Source organism: Anas acuta, chromosome 4 (genome assembly GCF_963932015.1).
Source record: "Anas acuta chromosome 4, bAnaAcu1.1, whole genome shotgun sequence".
Taxonomy (NCBI): Eukaryota; Metazoa; Chordata; class Aves; order Anseriformes; family Anatidae; genus Anas; species Anas acuta.
Window position 1 is genome coordinate 63217415 of NC_088982.1, and position 19662 is coordinate 63237076.

The 19662-nt window shown below is 44.0% G+C and overlaps 1 long non-coding RNA gene across 4 annotated transcripts in view; it reads right to left on the reverse strand.

Moving 5' to 3' along the window:
- Positions 1 to 440: 440 nt before the first annotated feature.
- Positions 441 to 19662, reverse strand: part of LOC137856348 (uncharacterized) — a 30569-nt gene continuing 11347 nt past the window's right edge. For 3 of the 4 annotated variants that reach the window (XR_011096393.1, XR_011096395.1, XR_011096394.1), the window contains 2 exons: positions 18007 to 18202; positions 17624 to 17904 (listed from right to left, as the gene is read on the reverse strand). This is a non-coding gene — a long non-coding RNA (uncharacterized lncRNA). Of the gene's footprint in view, positions 2411 to 4151; positions 4230 to 6197; positions 6302 to 14919; positions 15045 to 17623; positions 17905 to 18006; positions 18203 to 19662 lie in introns of those variants that run through there. The other variant, XR_011096396.1, reaches the window with a different exon arrangement.

The following is a 19662-nucleotide window of genomic DNA, read 5'->3' on the forward strand; positions in this document are numbered from 1 at the left end:
AGCTTGGCATCATACAGTCACCAACTATGCTGGGACACCCAGATGTGTCTGGAGGTACATTCAGTGATGCCCAAGCCCGGGCTTCCAGGTAACATGTCTGTTTTGAGCACAAATACACTTTCAATGGTGACTTTGTTGGCATGTTTGAAACCATGCACCCCATACTTAATGTATCAGGTGTAGGATGCACTTAAATGCCTGCAGAATTAGGGCGCTGCTCGATACAAAACATACTAATAACCATCCTGAAAGCTTAACTGCTTCCTGCTATAAATAACTGATTTCCTTTCTCCCCTGTGACTGTTTGTGTATTTCTTTAAGATTCTCAGTTTAAAATAAACACAGACAAAAACAATACATTAGAAGGTGCCAAACTGTACATAATGGAAAGGCATGTGGAAGAGCGCACGCTATTTTTGAAAGGCTGACAGACTCAGGCAATGTTTTTCTTAGTTTAATAATAAATAATCATAACACTCAAAGCACACGTATTGCATTAACAAGCACGGGATGACACGGAAAAATGCTCAGGCTTTTGGCTGGTGGAACTTACTTGCACAAACTGTTTGCCAGAAGTGACAGTTCGAAGGAAGATGGGAAGGCATCTCCTTGGATCAGAGGGGCCTTTCATCTAATTCCTAATTACTGTAGGTGCCCCTCATTTGTCTGTTGTTTTGTGTTGACCTATTTTAGTCAATATGACTTCTGGTGTTTCGCAGCAAGGATCACTGCCAGGGAGTCACAGTGAAAAAAAGGCTGGGGACTACAGCTAAGTGAGAACTTTCTAACCCAGAGGGGAGCCCAGTACCTTCACCTAGGTGGAGCTGAGCCTAAGAGTCTGAGCAACAAGGATAGCACAAAGATAGCCCAATGGTCAGGGACATTCAAAGTCCATCAGGCAAGGAACAAGGGAAAAACACACACAGAGGCAAGTCTAGATGAAAAGAAATTACGGAGAGTACACTATAACTCAGTCCAAAATAGCAGACAGGTAGCTCACCCATGAGAGGCAATGAGACTTCAGCAATAGAAAGAAAGAATAAGGAGGGATCTATAAGAAATGCAGCCATAACCAAGCAGCAGGCTGAGCAGCAGAGAGATTGCTCTTTGACTCCTGAGAGGAAAAATTGCTTGAGATTTCCAACTGATGAGGAAGACTGCACTCCAGGCTCCCGGTTTCCTTGTTTTCTGAAGTGATGGAGGTTGATAGATCAGGGTATAAATGGATGGATATCTTCTGGTCACTTTGGACAGAATATTTGTTACCTATGAGAGCAAAGGAATGGATGCAGCAGGGCCAGACTGCGTTGCTCTGGTTGAATTTTGATCCACAGAATTATGTTGCTGTTCCTCTCGGTTTTAACCAGAAGAAAACACATCACAATACACTCTTATTACAGTCTCACATCTTCCCACAGCCTTCCTCATCTGGAAGAATATGACAGAATCCAGCAGCTGCTGCTCCCAGCTCACCTTCCTTCCCTTCTCCTGTTGGCTTCTCTTCCAGCTCTCAAAATCAGAGAGGCTCTTTGCTTCACTCCGCACAATGTGGCTTTACATTTTGTTGGGCAGCAAACCATGCTGGCGTTCATGCTGACTTTGTTTTATTCAGCTCTTTCCCAGCCACACATGTACAAAAGCTGTTTTTATCTTTCACCTCTCATTCAGATGTCATATACACCTCTACTTTTCTGAGCTGTGCTCGCTTTATAACCCACTCACTCAGAAAGCTGGCAGGTGTCTGCTTCATTCATGTTGAGAATTTGTCTCTTATCTTCAGCAAAACTGTCCTGGAGATTTTGGTCTAAGTGACACCTTTCATATGTTTTTAGATATCATCTGGGTCTAGCCAGGAAACCTGGATGGATAGGACAGCCCACACTACACAAAGGTAGAGCCGAACAATGCTACAGCTGCATGGGATACCTGTGGATGCATCTCATCCCCATGAAGGCAAAAGGAAGATTTTCTCCAGAGTACTGGCTTGCATTCGGAGTTTGGATTTCTCAGAGAGTTTGAGTAACTAACTGGTAATGGCGGTACTTAACTCAAACAGCAGAGCCCGTCAGGTGCAGAAGCTTTGTAGAAGGAGCGAGGGGGGCAGCAAAATTCTGTCTCCAGAAATAAATGCTCAGAGTGATGTCATACTCTGCCAGCGCGGCGGCCGCAGCTGGAAAGCGTCCTGTTGCTTTCTAAATGTGAAAGTCATTGTATAGTTATATTTCATAATCATGTACACCTTACGTTTTTAACATTGCCGGGAAGACTGTTTAAATATCTTAGCACAAAGGGAGTGTTTGCAATAATCCTGTCTCCTGAAGAGACACAGCCCGTAGAGCTCAGGATGGTCTCTGCTGCCAACTCTCCTTTTAGCAAATGAATTCCCATCTGCGGGGGGGCGGGGGCTGCGCTGGAGAAATTTCAGAAAGAGATAATAAGACATTTATCCACCAGAATTACGGCTAAATAAAATTTGGCATAAATTCAGCCTTGTCTAGCCTAACAAATACCCGCTCCGCAGTTTTGTTAACTGGTTTGTCATAGTTACACATACAGGCACACCTGTACACACACATGGTGCTTTTTTTTTTTTTTTTTTTTGACATTTCAAAGTACTGAGCACAGAAATAGTACATTAATGCCCAGCCTGTGCAATCAGTACCCTTCCCACTAATGTTTCCCTCCTTGATTACCCTTACTGATTTCATACTGCTGGTACTCAGTTGTACCTTTCATCTATTTATGAAAAAATGTACATGCACGATTGTACACTAGTTTTAGACAACGCTTTGAATGTAAAGCTGATCAGATAATAAGCCTGTTTCTATTTCATGGTAACTATGGAAGTTTTGAACTGAAGTGTGGAGCATAACCAAACCTCACCAGATGCTTTTTGCAAAAACCCAGTCCCACGTCTTCCTCTCTCCCCTGCCACCCATAGATCAAAAGTTAAGATTTTCCTGCATGTAGCCTTATGGCTACTGCATTTACATAAGCTTTTTCCAGTCCTTAGTCTGAATTAAGGCATGATTTTTCATCCTGGATGTCTGGTGCTGAGAGCGCAAAGGAACCTTTTTTTCACATCCAAAGCTCGTGTGCTAAACCCCAGGAGTTTAAGAAAACAGAAAGATGTGGAAACATCACTAAAAGGAATGCATAGCCCAGAAGTGCTATGGTGTGACATGACATCATATACTGGCTGAGACTGGCTTAAACAGCAATGTTCTTACTGGTTCCTGTACAGTTGAGCTGAAGGCACCTCCTGTAAGCATCAAGAATGGTTATTGAATTGCAGACCATATTTTGTCTAGGGATCTACTAATGAAATGAAATAATTTCTGGGACAGATTGCAGGCGCCAGGTTTTCAGCTGCTGTAAATCAGCATAGCTCCGTACATTTATACCATTTGAGTGTCCAACCCAGGGTGTCCACCTGTATGCCTAGTTCATTAAGCTGGAGGAGAAAAGGCGTTTTGAGGATGGGGTGTACACCCTGTATTAAGTGTCAGTACCCCACATATGCTTTCTTGTGTCCCTTGCATATTCATTTGGTGGCAGATCTGTAGGGTGTATTCAGGACTGGACCCAACATTAAGAAATTTGCCTGGCCTCTGGTTCAGCATTTCAGTCAAAAGCAACCAGACTCCAAAAGCTACCACGACTTGTTGGAGGAAAATACTCCACATACTGCCTTAAAATAAGTTATACAGAAGGAAAAATACAGCTTGGGGCTTTCAAAATGTGTTCACGTTATACAGACGGGAGTCCTTAGCATGCTGGAACAGGGAGCAGAGCTTGGAGGAACATGGTTTTACAAAGTCAGAGTAAATTAGAAAGAAAATAGATAAAATCCCCTCACAGTTCACAGTTAAAGAATAATCATACAGCATCTGCCTTCATGTCTGAGGCTGCATTACAATGAAGGACACACTCAGTCTCGCAAACACACATTGCCGGCATGGCTTATCATCTCCTACCTCTCAAGCTGATCCTTCTGCCTCAGTTAAGTAGTTTTCCATTGACTTTTTCTGTTCCTCTTCAATGCAGTATGAGCTTTTGATGACATTGGCAGTTATGAAACTTCTAAAACTCAGATCTTGTTTAATATGAGGACAATCTGATTTTTCTGGTATCTTTTCTTTTGTACTTACCCTGAAATGGTTCAGCCTTTTTGAAAGGACTCAGACTCCCGAAACAGAGATGGATTTCTGTAGAGTTCAGCTCTGCTCCTGTAAAAGTCAGAAAGAATGAGCAAAGGGGAAGAGAAATGCATTACTGAACACATACCACTTCTGATATTCAGCCCCTCATTTACTTACGTAGAGATGAGGGAATATTGCTAAAATCTCTTTAAAAACTCACTGATTCAAAAATTTACACTTCAATATCAATTTAATGGGCCCTTGTGCCTTTGAAGAAACAGTAACCTTTCGTCCTAATTTAACCCTCATTTATTTATCTTTACTTTTTTCCACTCTCACACCCCTGCCCCCTTATATTTAGCTGGTAGCCAGTTTCTTTTAAATGTCACCTGCTATGAGGAAGGTTGTTAACCTGTTACAGATCTCAGCTGGATCGTTACGTACCCCCATCTGCTCTTGGTAATATTGCAACTCTGGAATTGTTAGTAAGTCATTACAAACTTCCTTTCCTAGATACTTGCATCTTTTATGGTTCTGTTACAGTGCTGCCTTAAAGATTTTGGGCACTCCTGATTTATATAGGTGTGTCAGGCCAAAAAAAAAAGGCAGAGTTTCCATAGGGATGTCCTGCAGCTCCTCAATGCGACCTGCACAGTGCAGAGGATGTCTCCCCAGCATCTGTGTGAAGCTGATTTTGTCAAAGAGAGAAGATGTGACTCCTCCATGGTCACGCATATGCATATATGCATATATATATAGATATATGTATATATCTATCAAGAACCACCTCATTCTCTCTTTATGTTCATGACAGCACCAAAAGAAAAACACTCAGGGACTCTGCGAGGCTGCACCTCCTCGTCCCCATGCCCACTGCTCACAAGTGCAGAGGCTCACGCTCTTGCAGAGCAGAGGTGACACTGTCAGAGAAGGATAGCTGGTGCTCAGGGAGGGCAAGCACAGCTCAGTGCTTGCATGCCACACTGTGCTGCTCTGAAGGGCTGCAGCATTAAAACCCCTAGGTCAAAGCATTTGCTGCAATCTGAAATGCTTTCCTCCATGCTGCTTTAGGGTCACCATCAGCAGATGGCAGGAATCACAGCTCCTTTAAGCCCAGCAATGATTCCTCCCTGTGCTCTGGCTGGCTTTGCTAGTAAGCCTCCGTGCTGGATCTTGATGCAAATCTGTGGTTTAAAGCCACTCGCTGCCTCTTTACTAACTGTCAGCACTTGGTAATTGTCTTAAATTTTGCTTTACATCACCATCAGTGCAGAATACTACGGCAAACAAATAACAATGGAGGAAAACATGGTAAATTGATCTTCCAAGACCTGTTTTGATGACAAGCAGAAATCAGAAGACTGATTCAGACATGTGGGGCAACCATTAAGAACATGCTTAAATGGATATATAGGTTTAAATGCCCTCCTGAACCTGGGACTAAATATTTGCAGATTGAATCTGTGCTGATTAGCACCAATAGCCATGTTAAATTTCCATTGAGCTCATGATACGCTCCTCCTTAATAGAGTGGTGAGGGAGTAGTGTACCCTCACTTCTTATTCAAACAATTATGAAATTATTTTGATTCCAGAACTAATTAACTGGACTGTATCTTAATCATTCGTCCTAGTATCATACAGACTGTAAGCAAGCTATCATATGATTCCCTACCAGCCTGATATATTTCAATTTAAACGTAACTTAATAATTGCAGCACCAATTAGTTAAAATGTAAGTAGGAAAAAACATTGGATGGAGACATCTTAATTTAAATATAATCCATTAAGTAAAAACTGCTATTCTAATTAGTGATAATGTAGCACAATTAGGAAATAAAATTTGATTGGTACATTGGAATTTAAACTTAATTAGTAACTGCTATTCTAATTAGTAAATGCAATACATTTGGTGCAGGGTTTTGTCAGGAAGAAGTGCACATACAGTAGAGATGACAGTGGGGAAAGAGGCATGAGGAGATTTGAGGCAGGTAGTGCAGAGTAGAGAAGTTAACCAAAGTCAAGCTCAACATCCTGTGTCTGAGCCAGCACTGACCTTGCAGCAGGAGAGGTTTGATATCACTCAAAATCCTTGACGTGGAAGAGAATTTGCCATCACCTTCAGGTGGTCTGCTCCCACGGTTAAATACTTCCAGTGCCCTGATTGAGAGTTTCACTTTGACTTTTACAGTTTTGTTTCCAGGTATGGATCAGCAGGGCAAATTTTGATAAACTAGGGAAAATAACTGCGGAAGTCAGCTGTATCAGAGAACTCAAGGTTTTGAATTAGGAAGTGTCTAGGACAGCTTTATATCAACGGCACTAAAACTAAGACAGATCTGCACTCTTATGAAGGGGAAAAAATTGCAGAAAGGAGCTTGAGACCTAGCTCAATCAATAGCCTTCTTGGGAAAGATATTACAAATTTTTGTTTTAAAATGAGAGGGGAGGAACAATAACAACAAAAAAGGCATTCGCTTTTTTTTTTTTTCTTCACAGACTAACCACAATAGTTACAGCATCTATTTCCTGGAAAACAGCTCATTTAAACTTCTTGCTAGGGATGCATATTTAGCACTGTTTTCCATTGTATTACTTTGCATTTATTGACACTGAATTCTGTTTCATCAAGCAGCCACTTCCTGTCTTCAACTCTTCAGTGGAAATTTTAGTTTTGTTTTTCTGGGATAGCACCTTACTGCTGGGGAGTTCTGCTGCTTCCCAATCACCTTTGTTCCAGTCACCTCTGACCTTGCAGAACATACGAAGTCCTGGTACTGATCACTAAAGGATGTCAATTTTTTCTTCCCTTCATTGCTTACCTTTTAACAGAGAAAACATTGTATAGGAACAAATCAACGACAAAGAATTAATATATAGGAATGCTATGCATACATCAATGAACATTTTCACTTATTCCATGGCTTTGGTGAAAGAGTCTTTGTCAAATGACTTTCAATATCCAATGTTTTATATTGATTGGATTCTCCTTATTAATATGTGTTGCTACAGAGAGCCTTAATGGATTTGCATGGTAATAACTTCCCTTTATAAAAACTACATAGACATTTTTTCCCACTGTATCATATTTATCCAAATGTCTACTTATTCCATTTTTAATTACAGTTTACACCAGATGCTCCCAGACTTCACTTCGAAAACATATGTTATATTTTCCATTCTCCTGGTACAATGGGCTATTTAAGGAGCACATGAAAGACACAGCTGGTAGGTCAGCACTTTCATACTTGAGTTCCTTTACACCCCTTGTGAGAATTAGTTAGTCCTCACAATTGGTTACTGTTCATCTTGTTAATTTATTTGGAAACCTTTTGTATCAGTAATTTAATTTCTGATTGCTTGTCACAAAAGCGTCCCAGAAAGATGTCGCAACGTGGGAAAACTCCCTCGGTTCCAAAAATAATTAATTTTTTATGACTTTTTCTTACATAGTCTGAAGTTTCTGACTGTCCCCTATTGTGCCTCAATCATTTATTACCGTTATAGACTAGATGGCAAATCCTTATTTCTGATGTGTTTGGGAAGTAGAAAGCATTCTCTTGTATTTAGCAAGAAACATCTTCTTGGGCTCTTATTAGATTTTAGCATTTAGCTTTCCAGCATTTGGGATTTCTTTGGTTTTGGGCTGTGGTTTTCTTTTTTTGTTTGTTAGTTTGTGTGTGTGTTGAAACAGAATTCCTATGTTTCCTTAGTGTCTTCTTTTAGTACCCTGTTTAACAATAGTACCTTTATTTATTTATTTGTTTATTTTTATCTGATTTTTCTGATGGATAACACCTTTACCCTGAAATTCTGCTCTGCCATACATAAATGTATAGATTACAGAATAAACGAATGCTGGTTAAATCCAATAATTTGACCCTTTCAGTTGCTCCTTTTATGTATTTATTCCTGTTTGGTTTAGCTAGATGACTAGGGAGTAAGCCTTTTCCTTCTTATTCATTCTTTCTCAAATTTCCCCTTGTGAAGTTAAAAACCTGGAAACACATTTTCTGTTTCTGCATGTAAAGGTGGAAGCAAAACACCAGCATGCATCCCCTGTGAGCAGCGTGTAGTTTCCACTGCCTTCATGAACAGGTTACAAAAATATCAATTAGAAGCTTTATCGGGATAACTGGGTTGGCTTTGAGGCAAGTACGGGGACTAGTTAACCATAAATAGTTGCCTGCAATGTTGGTTTTTCTGCCACTTTACAAAATATATGAGGGTTATAAACACCAGACAGAAAAAGAAATAGTTGTTTTTTAAGCTGAGGGCTCGAGCTGGTACAAGAATAAATGTATTTAACAAAGTCATGAATAAATTAAGGCTGCCAATTAGAAGGCAGTTCATGCCTATCAATGACAGACTTCCAGACAGAACAGCAGTTTAGGAAAATGCTAGTTTCAATACGGGGCTTCCTTAATCTATGGGAAAGATCATGGGATTTGCTTTCTATTGTGGAAGAACTCAACGTGCTAACTGAAAGAGATCCAGGTCCCCAGGACGCTTTTGTGTTATTCTGCTGGATTAGAGAATCCTACCCTATGAAAAAACTTTTGTGCTTGAAAAGTGATTCAAGATGCGATTCCCCACAAGATCACCCAGCCAGGAGCTGAAATTCCTCCTCTAACATTTGTCCAATGCCCCTCCTGCACAGATTGCTCGTCTGCTTTTCCAGTGCATATTGTAAATAGGAGAATACGTGAGCCTTTCAGTCTCATAGAAAGATGCCAACCGAGCCAGCAAAATCTGCTGGTATTTTGGCCCTGCAGCGTCATATAGCTACACTGTCAGAGGTGTTCTGTTAAACCCAACACTCCACAGATTTGAGTGCACAGAGATTATAGTCCATAGTAAGTATGTAAAGACACTTGTCTGGTCTCAGGGACTCCTTGAGGCAGAGAGGATATAATCACACCAAACCAACCTTGATGGGTTTTTCCCTTCCGTGAACTTATCTAATCTCTTTGAACCCAGGTATGTTTCTAGGCTAGCCCATGGTATTGGCAATGACTTTGATGGTGTAATTCTCCACTCTGATTGGGGGAGAAAGAAAAAAAAAAAAATAAAAGGCTGCTTTTGTTTGTACTGGATCTGTCACTTGGCAATTTAATGTTCCTAGCTCCTGAATTATAAATACAATTGACTTTCCCCTCTCTACCACACTAACATTTCTATAGGTTTCCCTCGTACATACCCCAGGAAGTTCTTTTCCAAACCAAAGAACATTAGGCCGTTTAGTCACCCCTTATATAAAGCTATTTCATATTTTTGATAATCCTTATTGCCTTGTTTTGGACTTTGCCCAGCTCTGCTAGATCATTTTTGAGCTAGACAAACTGGAATTGCACACAGTGCTCAAGATGTAAAAACACCACACATTTAAACAGCAGCCTGAGGGTGTTTTCTGTTCTCTTTCCCTAATAATTTTTAGCATAACTACTAATGAGGACTGAGCAGATGTTGGAACTCCAAGACCTCTTTCCTTACTGGCAGCAGTCACTTCAGAGCCCATAACTATATGTGGAAAGGTTTGAAGATTTTTTACCCCATGCAGAGCTGTTGTTTCTAATGATTTTTTTTACATCCTGAAGAAAAAAAGGCTTTGAGTCACCCCAACTGGCAAAATGTCATCTCCAGCATATAATTCCCTCACTGATATGTACCAGAAACCACTCACAAACAGACAGCTACATCCACCCAGTGCTCCAGACGCCTTGTAAACCTGAATTCTGGATACTTCTCTCTTGCAAAGCTCTCTCCACCAAAGAAACTCACATAAGCATCTGCTTAATACCACTGCTGTTAGCTAAATATTTAAGCACGTGGTTACCATTACACTCCTAGCAAATCTTCTCATCTCCAGCAACGTTTCAGCATTTGCTTGAATTTAAGTGTAAACTTACGTACTTTCTAAGTGGAGCTGCCTTCCTGAAAAAAGATCTTACTGAATGAATTAACTAAACAAACCCACACTTCCTAAATCCTAGGCTTTCTCCTTCTGGGAATGCATCGAGTGTGCATAGCTTAAGAAACGAACCCGGTGCTGAAATCACCCATCAGAATTATTTTACACCAGCAAGTGCAAATGTGTGCCTTCTCAAGAAATGAGAGCTGCATCCAAGCCAAACTTTGCTAAAAAAGGAGCTGCAGACTGAGGGGAAATCTTGAAACAACCACAGCGGGCTACCAGGTGCACACATAGAACAGAATCACAGAATGGTTTAGGTTGGATAGGACCTTAAAGACCTAAGGCCTTTAAGACCTTAAGGACCTCTAGTTCCAACCCCTCTGCCACGGGCAGGGACACCTCACCCCAGACCATGGGTCTGGGGACATCCTCACCCCTTGGTCATCTTTGTGGCCCTACACCAATTTTTTTCTAATATGTTCATGTATTTTTTTTTTTTATGCTGGAGGCCCCAGAGCTGAACACAGGATTCCAGGTAAAGCCTCATGAGAACAGACTAGAGGGAGAGAATCACCTCCCTCAGTCTGCTGGCCACACTTCTTTTGATGCAGCTCAGGATAGAGTTGGCTTTCTGGGCTGCAAGCCCACACTGATGGCTCGTGTCGAGCTTCTCATCAACCACCATCCCCAGGTCCTTCTCCCCAGAGCTGCTCTCAGTCCATTCTTGGCCCAGCCTGTGTTTGTGCTTGGGATTGCCCCAGCCCAGATGCAGGACGTTGCACTTGGCATTGTTGAACTTCGTGGGGATCACACAGGCCCACCTCTCAAGCTTGTCCCAGTCCCTCTAGATGGATCCTTTCCTCCAGTGTGTCAATCACACCACACAGCTTGGTGTCATAGGCAAACTTTCTGAGGGTGCACTCAATCCCACTGTCTGTGTCACCAACAAAGATGATAAACAACACCAGTCTCCGTACTGACCCCTGAGGAACACCAACCTCCACTTGGACATTGAGCCATTGACTGCAACTCTTTGAGTGCAACCATCCAGCCAATTCCTTACCCATCACATCACCATTGCCAAATCTGAATCAAGATAAAACATCAGCCTCTCTCTTGAAAAGCTTATCTGACCTTGGTTTAATGCCACAGGAGCCCCTTGAGGTGTGTGCATATCAGATTAAATGCACTCATGGTTTTAAAAAAGTCATTATTGAGCTTTAGATTTCCTCTGGTAAGTTAGTATTCAAATCAGATCACTGCCCTGACGTTCTGCCTGCTTTTCATTTGGGAAGCAAGAGCCACTTAATCTGCCCTTATGTGTTTTACTGGGAAAGTATTCCTTCCTGGTCTTCTTTCGCTGCCCAGGACATGGAAAGCCACACTACACAGAGGTGCAGAGCTGGGAAAAGTCTTCCCCCCGGGAGCTCCCAGCATGGCAGTTGGTGTGGAAAACACAAAAACCTCTCCAAGGAGAGAGATGTTGCTGTGACTGCCAGCTTGCATTAAGATACACAAGTATTTATTAACCTGCATTGCCAGTTTAGCACACTGCCTTCACGTCCAAACCTTTAAAAGCCTACCTCAGCTTTTTAGAGCAAGCTCTACCATTTTATTGCATGTTTTTACGGCCTCTAGCACAACAGCATGGTCCGCGACCTGAACTCTTTGGCTAAAATGTGATCCCAAGACCTGATCGGTAATCAACAGGTCCCTGTCAAGCTGGTAAATGTTTTTCTGCAAACTGCCACGGAAAGTAAAGTAAATGGAGATAAGGGACTTGCTCTGAGTCACATCATGAAATAGTGTTTGAGGGAAGAACATTACCTGCCTGTTCTGTACAAATTGCATTTCTCCTCCATCTGCATGGACTGAAATTACAGTTTGGCTCATACAATGGACCTGAAATAAGCACAGCATTCACATTGAAGGACTTGTACCATTAGGCCTTAGTGGATAAGTAGTGTTTGTTCCCAGAAAATGATGGTCATGTCCTCTAAATGCCCTTTTGCAGTGATGTATTTTGATTAAGGATCCTGAAGAGCCCCTGATAAAGAGCCAGCGTGCCCTCACACCAAGCACTAAGCACTGCAAGAACATCTCAGCTAATTTCAGCTGTCAAAAGATTAACGGCCTCGTCACAGCAGTCACCTGGGTACACTGCACTCAAGGGAGGTTTGCCGCTCTGGCAGGCTTCACCGTCCCCCAGAGATACCTGCCTCTCTGCAGGAGAGGGTGATTCATGCTATCCTCAAATAGGCACGTAAACTAGGGATTTGCATCACATTTTGGTAACGTTTCGCTCTCCCCCTCAGCCCCTGATGGCTCTCAAGGGAGCCCAGATACCCAGGACTGACCCCAGGGCCTGGTAGTTAAAATAATTTAAGATAAAACCCTTGCAATGAGCTTTTTCCAGCCCCAAGCAGCCAGCCACCTAAATGGGATAGATCTTCAGCAGAAAGCTCTACGGCTGTCAAGCCTGCTCCTCTGTGCAAGACAAATGCCATCCTCACTTACAGACATGGATTGCAAGTAATTGCATTTCAGACAAGATTTTCTATCCTTGTCTCCGCCGAGCCACGTGGGGATGTTCTCTTTTCAACATACGACTGAGCATGGCTTTGGCATGTTCTGTGCAGAGTATATTTGACATTTTAATTGATGCCATTTGTTAATTAAGAAGGATAAATGATGACAGGGAGAGGGGAGGAGATCTTATAAAGAATGAATAATAACCTCATTCAAAAGCAGGTAATGAGGTACCAAGCTAAAAATATGTAAGAGCTTGCAGAACTGTCTAAATGTTTTTCAGAAATCCAGTGCTGCCTGTCTCGTTTTTTCCTTATCGCAGAAATGTCAGGGAGCCAAATTCATCAACGACTCCTGACACAGGCTCTTTGCTGAAGGATTTGCTCTCGAGAAAGGCATACAGACCTTAGTTTTGCCAGCAGTGGCCACGGTGTAGATTGCCATTTGCCCTTACCTTTCTCCCTGCTGGCTATCACCACGGTGTCCACCAAGCAGAAGATGGGGCCACCATGCTGGGGCTGGATGAGGAAGCACCAAACGGCATTAAGGAGGAAGGAAGTGGAGTCAGTGGCATGGTACTGAACACTGATTCCCTTTCAGAGGCACCGGCTGCGTTTGGGGATTGTTTTCCTTGAATACTGTCTGTGTGCTGCGCAAAGCCCCTTAACAGAGATGAACAGAGCTGTGTCTGTTAGCCAAGATGGTTGCTCTACAGAAAAGCAGATCCAGAAATGTCTGGGGTCTTGCCCCTTTTCATGCAGACACACAGCCAAGAGAAATTGGAGGAAAGGCCAGGCAGAGGCTGGAGAGGAGAGAAAGGCAATCGGTGCCACCTGACACAGGGAGAAAGGATGTCACACCCAAATTGCCCATAAACTCCTCAGATATGGTGGTTAGCACAAAGCAGGGCTCTTATCACCATCAAGAGGCAGACTGTCTTTCCCCTCTAGCTTCAACAACCCTTTCCCATCCAGCCTGACATGGCATTTCTGCCTCTCCTTCTTCCCTTCACAGGGCCAGGCTTGGCCCAGAGATGCTCCCTACTGCCCTGAGCATGGCCCAGGCTCACCCCTGTCTTCCTCATCTTTCTCTCTCTCCTCTCTGCTCTTCGCATTCATCTGGAGAAGCACTGGTACCTATTTCCATCTCCGCATGAGGTATAGCACAGTAAATTCTTGCATCTAATAATGGGCTAGAAAGGCTGCACACATGAAAGCTTTTTACCACGGCCTATAATGAACATACAACGCATGCTTCCTAGGAGGAAAGGTGACACAGTTTACAGGAGGTCTCCACATCAAGGAGCACAGCAGTGAAGTTGCGTTGTTGGAGGAACCAGCAATGCACCAACAGATCCCACGCCTCCGTTCTGGCTTTTCTTGGGAGTCTGGGTTAATGCCAGCAAGCCTCCCACTTGCACCAGGCCTCTGCTTCCCCCAGCACAAGGGGGAAAAGCAAGGATGAGCATAACCCTATACAGAGCTGGGAGATGATCCCAGCACTACGGCAGTGGCAGGGGTTTCCACATGTAGATATACTGCAGAACTGCCAGAAAAGTTCATCTAAACTTCAGAAAAAAAAGATAAAAACATGAAAAGTTTGCAGAGGTGATTAAACCCAGCTCCAGATTGGTGCAGGCTGATTGTTTGTAATTTTTATATATTTTTTTTTCAGTATTTGTTTTAGGTTGTTTACTCAAAGTATTCATTTGTTTACCTTGTTGTTTTTCCACTCCCTACATCTGTTCATTTGTTTAAGTATGATTCTCCTCATTTTCCACTTCTGTTTCCTCTCATTACAGTGGAGCATCTGCTTAGCACTTAAAAAATCAATCAAAAATAATCTTATACTACGGAGCAGAAAGTTTTCATGAAGTACAATTGAAGAATGATTATTGTCTGCATAATCCCCTTTATTATTACTATTTGTTTAGAATCCAGCTTGACAAAAACTCTGGATAACCTTGGCAAATCTTTTTTGTGGAAAAAAAATGTGTGGGGAGAAGATGCTCTGAGTATACCAATGGGGAAAAAAAAAAATCAAAGAAATGAGACCATTGCCTTTCCGTTCCTTCCATAAACCCTGTCAGCATCCAGCTTGAAAGAAGAATAATCTACAGAGGTCTAGGATGTTCCCTGCTAGCTGGAAATCCCAAGTCAGGATGAGGCTAGCTGTGATCTGACTGTAGAACCTCAAATGGGAAGCTCAGATGGGTACATTAGTGCAGGGCCCCTGGGAAACACAATATGACCATTGCCTCCAACAGTTCCCCTTCCCTGCTGTGCCCTCCTCTCCTTCCCCCCATCCTTGCCCAGCAGTTGCTGCGGACACTCACAGTCCTCGTCGCCTTCCCTGCTGCCTGGAGGGGAGCCAGGAGAGCATTCCTTCATTCTTCTGCCTCCTTTCTGGTACGGAGCCAAAGCTCCCACTGCGTACTTGCACTGAGGAATCTCACCTGACCTGGAGAGGATTAGAGGGAATTGTTTTGTTGATTAAAAGGAAGGCATGGGGTCTGGGATTAAAAGATATAGGGAGTGCATAACGTGACATGACACCAAGCGTCTTCTTGCTGACTTCTGGCTGCAACGTTGGGTGTTTAGCATGGGTGATTAAACAGGTAGATGAACCTCTTTCAGGGAGAGCTTGTGCTTTTCCAGCAGGCTCCCAGCCTATCTCCTGCTTACATCTAGGAGCTCATCCTGCTGCCAGCACTCAGTCCCTGTGATTCGTGATTGTACACGCCACATCCCTAGCTCAGTCCAACCTTCCAGATTGTTTATTTCGTTCTGCAGCCACTGCTTTCAAAGAATTGTGAGCAGTGACTCATTAGAGATTTCCCCAAGCAGGAGTGCAATGGGTTAGTTATAGTCATTTTAAAGTAATAAAAACATAATTCTCTATTTTCTCCCTAGGATGTGATCACAGACTGCACTAAAATCTTACTTCCTAATGTCATAGACTGGTCTTCTTCACCAATCACTTGCACTTTTCTGGGTCTCAGTGCCCTGTTTTAGGACTTGGACTGCACTGGAGAGCCCAAATGTTCAGAGGAGAGCAAGCATCACCCTCAGGGCTGCTTTCCTCCAGCATGTGCCAAAATGGGAAATGCAAGGAAGACCTCTAGAGCAGTGTTCAGCCATGGATTGGCCTCCCCTCTGCAGGATGAACCTACTCCCTGTGAATAAAGAGAAACTGCAGCAGATCTGTACTCATTCTGGGCTGTTTACTCAGACACTTCTTTCACCTCTCACCTGACACAAAAAAAAGGGAAAGAGCTTCTACAACACAAGATAATACTTACTATATAAAAGTACTGTTCCTCTAATTAGCAGAGATATTCAAGGTAGTGAGTAGAGGAGAGCTTTTTTCTGCCTTATTCTACTGTAAAGATATGCTATCATTGAGAACATCACTTAATTAAATATTAGAAACGAGGACACTTTGAAATTAAATAATTCTATTCTCTAACAATTCTTTCTAATGTTCAAATATTGGTAAGGAAAAAAATATAGCCCTGCCACAGTCATCTGGTACTAATTGGTTTTTTATTTAGTTCAGTATTAAAGCACAAACTTTGAGGAAAAAATTAATTCATTGCTCTCCAGTGTGGACAGCTCACGATGAGTAATTGTGCAGAAAGAAAGAAAACAACCCAAAGTCTTTGTAAAGCCCAACATCTGATCTCAGTATCATCCATCATTCTTTACAAAACTCTAGCTGACGCAGGACATACATCTTTCTTTTGATAAAAAGACACATCTTTCCTATGCTTCCCTAGCATTAAAAAGCAAACCAAAGGTAGGATTTTCAAAGGTACTTACTTCCTTCTCCTCTCTCTTGATTCTCATTGAAGCCACTGCTCCCTTCGCAGAGACCAGGACAAGCCAAGCACATTGAAGCACCCCACATATATAAAAATCAATAAATGCTTGTTTCTATCATCTTGATTGCGTTGGGTTCATGATATGGAAGCCCAAAGGTCATTTGGGCCAACCCAATCCACTGAGGTTACTCCTCCCTTTGAGGTATCTCTTTAGCCCATGACAAAGCTTTTCTCATGGTCCTGGTTGCTCAGGAAGCAGAGATGACCCTGCAGGTGCCTTTTTCTCCTTTTGGCTTTGTCGAAAGATACAGAGAAAAGCAGCTAGAATCCCCAGGGGCAGGAGAAAAGAGTGGTGGGACTGCTTTGGGGTGCAGTGCCAACTTGCACAACGGGGGCTTGGCAGCCCACGTGGCCATCCCTGTGCTTCCTCAGACAGCATGTACAAGCATGAGCCAAATTTTCTGAAAAGCAATACCAAGACTTGTGTCAATACCAGCAGGAGCTGGAGGAGGGCTTTATACATGCCTGGCACATCAGGGAAACATGCAGTCGAGGATAAAGGACAAAGACTTGCTCAGGCCTGCCAGAAAGCTGAGCGCCTGGATGCAGAGAGCAACTGCTGTCCTTGTCCTCCCCTTGTGACAGTCTTGCATAGATCTGGCATGGGGTTGCCGGTCCCCATCCCAGCTCCTGCATCAGCAATATTCTGTGAGTGAGGATGATCACAGGGAAATTGCATGTGTGAGACTCTTAGCTGGAGAAAACCCTTACAGCAGACACTGTACAGGTGTACTTTTAGGAGAAACGGATGGATTTGACCATGTAAAAAAGCAGATGAGTAAAGACAAGGCAGGTCCTAATTTCTGCTCATCAGCCAATCATTTCCTCTAACAAGCTATATTAAAAGTTATAGACTATCCTGTTTTGCATGGCTGGTTTTCAAACATATCATGCTCTGGGGACAGCACTCTTCCTGGGAAGACAAAGGAAAGGGGAGAGGGGGGAGCAGAACACAAAGGAAGCTACAAAATCTGTGGAGAGTTAACACACAAGGAGATGGCAGTCTCTTCATTAGCACTGAACAGGAGCAGTTTCATAACACGTGAAACACTTGCAGATCCTTTTGTTGCACCATCTGTTTTGTCCAGCTATATTCTCATACTAATCATCTTTACTCCTTGTGAGTAAGTCCCTTAGGAAAAAGCTACAGAGCATGTTTAAATTTATTAAAACTATCACAGTTTATTAAGAGTCCATACCCAGTATCTTCTCCCTTTTGCACCTGCTGGTGCAGAGAGAAAAATGGTGGTGATTGCAAAAAGGTTTCTCTCATCTCTATGCCTCCCACTGCTATCAGTGGCAGTCACGAGCATTGGATTTGCTATGTCTTGTGCACATCCATTGCAACGTGTAAAATACTGCACCAGCGTTCCACATCTTTCCAAAGGCCTTTTGTCAGAAGATTAAGAAGAGGTGCAGATACAGTTTACAGCCAGTCTAAGGAGAACAAGGATATAAATGAGAAAAGAACAGCATCCATGAAAACTCTCAGCTGCTCTCCCATTACCTAGAGCAACGCGTTGACACTGCCAGACTTACCAGTCATCATTGGCAGGCATCAACCGCTTAGAGGTCCAGAGTTGACATCTCCCAAGACAGCAGAAGGAGTTTTCTGCCTTCACCATCCTTTGCCAACAGAGGAAAGCAGAAAACCAGGCTGGTCCCACAAGGAGCCAGGGAGCATGATACACCACATGGCTGAAGGACTTCGTACTCAGGATTTTTCAAGACATCTCTGAAAGCAGCAAGAGTTTTGATTGGGCTCTTCAGCTACACCGTGAGAGTGGATTTTTCAGTGATAGCAAAAAAAATTTTTTTTCTGGTCTGAATTATCATACTGTGCCTCATTTTCCTCCCTATGTAAGGAATGCCAAAAATATTTTCCTGCTTTATCAGTAGTAGAGGTCAATATCTGTGCTCGCAGGGCTGCCAAGCCATGACCAAAGAAAGAACAGGACTGCGAAGTACAAGAGTGAGCTTGGACTCAGGTTCACTGAGCAGTTTCTTCACTGAGGTTAACACTATTGCCACTGCTTTGGTTTCAACCCCCTGCCTAAGCCTATCTAACCCACACAATGTGTCAGAAGAGCAGCTTTCCCAGCCCATCACCCACACCATTAACACAAATCCAGCTTACTGGGCGACTAAGATGTCAAAGGGCCTAGAGGGGAAGACGTAGGAGGAGTGGCTGAGGGCACTGGGCGTGTTCAGCCTGGAAAGAGGAGGCTGAGGGGAGGCCTCATGGCGGCCTGCAGCTTCCTCACGAGGGGCAGTGGAGGGGCAGGCGCCGATCTGTTCTCTGTAGTGCTATCCAGTGACAGGACCCAAGGACATGGGGTCAGGCTGTGACAGGGGATGGCTAGGCTGGACAGCAGGAAGAGGTTATCCCAGCTCCTGTCAAGCACAGAGGGGCTGCACCTCCTGCAAGGAGCTACCCTGTGAGGGGTCTGTGACCCCCAACCCTCCCAAAACATTGTGCCACACTCCAGTGGCACAGGAACCCCAGGAATGAGATGAGGAGGGGGCTGCAGGCCAGGGCACAGGAGGGGAGGCGGAGGGCAGTCCCTGTGCCCAAGGGGCAGCCTGGCTCTCTGGCAAATAAAATGGCCTGAGAGAGCCACCCCCAGGGAAGGGGCCCTCAGCCCCCTGACCCTCCTCCTCCTTCCACACCAGGGCCTCTTTCAGGCCTTTTTCACAAGACCCCTCCCAACACGGCCATGTTGGGCCTGGGGCGTGGCACGCCATCACAGAGGCCTCCTGATGTTACAGTGGCTTTGCGGAGGAGGAAGAGCCCATGGAGATGGATCCACCTCCATCCTATCTGACATGGCACAGCGTCATCGTGCCAGGGCTCCCACCAGCGAGACCATACCACCGTCTTCGCAGAACCGCCCGGACTGCTTCATATTCCCGGCCCTGCCTCCGCAAGTAGGGGGGAGAGGCCATCCGCTTACCATCGCAGGCTTGCCTGCACCGTGGCCTCTCCCCCTCCCCTCATCCCCATCCCCATCCCCTATCCCCACCTCTCCTGCAGAGGTGTCATCTCTTCTGCACGGAGTCCCAAGCACTGGGCAAGAGTGCACTCGGCTTCCTCTGGGCTGCTGCACCGGGGCGACAGGAGAACCCTTCCCAAGGCCACGCTGGCCATGGGGTGTCTCGGCCTGAGGACGAGAAGGCTGCCCAAGGGGTGCCTGA